Below are 703 nucleotides of genomic sequence, written 5' to 3'. Positions count from 1 at the left end.
AACATATATATATATATATATATATATATATATATACACATACATACACACACACACATACTAGCTAAAAAGCCGCACTCCTGCTAACTCCTGCAGTAGACTAATTGGGCCTGCAGCCCAAAACTAGGGAGAGCAGTAATAAGGAAGCATTTATTGGTACCCTACCAATATGGTATTACTTTAAATTCAGTTTAAATGATAAATTGTAACTTCACAAATTTTTGGAATTCTTTCAAAATTTGAATTTTCAACTGTTGGCATATAACAAGTTCTCTTCCAGGCCTGATCCCAATGCTAGATGTTCAAGAACCAAATTAAGGGCAGATTTTCAATCTTGGGATTATCTTGATTCCAAAAAGGTATAGTATGTCTATGTAGAGCAAATGTAGACTGAGAAACAAGGGTCCCGGATGGATGGACAGAATTTCACATTTACTATTATTATTATTATACACACACATACACAGATATCTTTCTCTCACCTCCCTCTCTCTTTCTCCCTGTCCCTCTCTACATTTTGACTCAAAATGACCCAGTAAATCTAAAGTAATTTTCTTTCCCTTTCTACTTTAGGAGAAGATAAAAGAAAGAAAAATTCAAGGAACAAAATACATACTTTCAGGAACAGCCGTGTGTGTGTGTGAGAGAGAGAGAGAGAGAGAGAGAGAGAGAGAGAGAGAGAGAGAGAGAGAGAGAGAGAGAG

The 703-nt window shown here is 35.8% G+C and overlaps 1 protein-coding gene across 8 annotated transcripts in view; it reads right to left on the bottom strand.

Annotated features, from left to right (window-relative positions):
• The window catches only part of LOC106884453 (mediator of RNA polymerase II transcription subunit 25), a 67,927-nt gene that overhangs the window by 4,823 nt on the left and 62,401 nt on the right, over positions 1-703 (bottom strand). The gene's annotated exons all lie outside the window — the stretch shown is intronic.

Source organism: Octopus bimaculoides, chromosome 7, assembly GCF_001194135.2.
Source record: "Octopus bimaculoides isolate UCB-OBI-ISO-001 chromosome 7, ASM119413v2, whole genome shotgun sequence".
NCBI lineage: Eukaryota > Metazoa > Mollusca > Cephalopoda > Octopoda > Octopodidae > Octopus > Octopus bimaculoides.
This window is presented reverse-complemented; position numbering and strand designations above follow the sequence as displayed.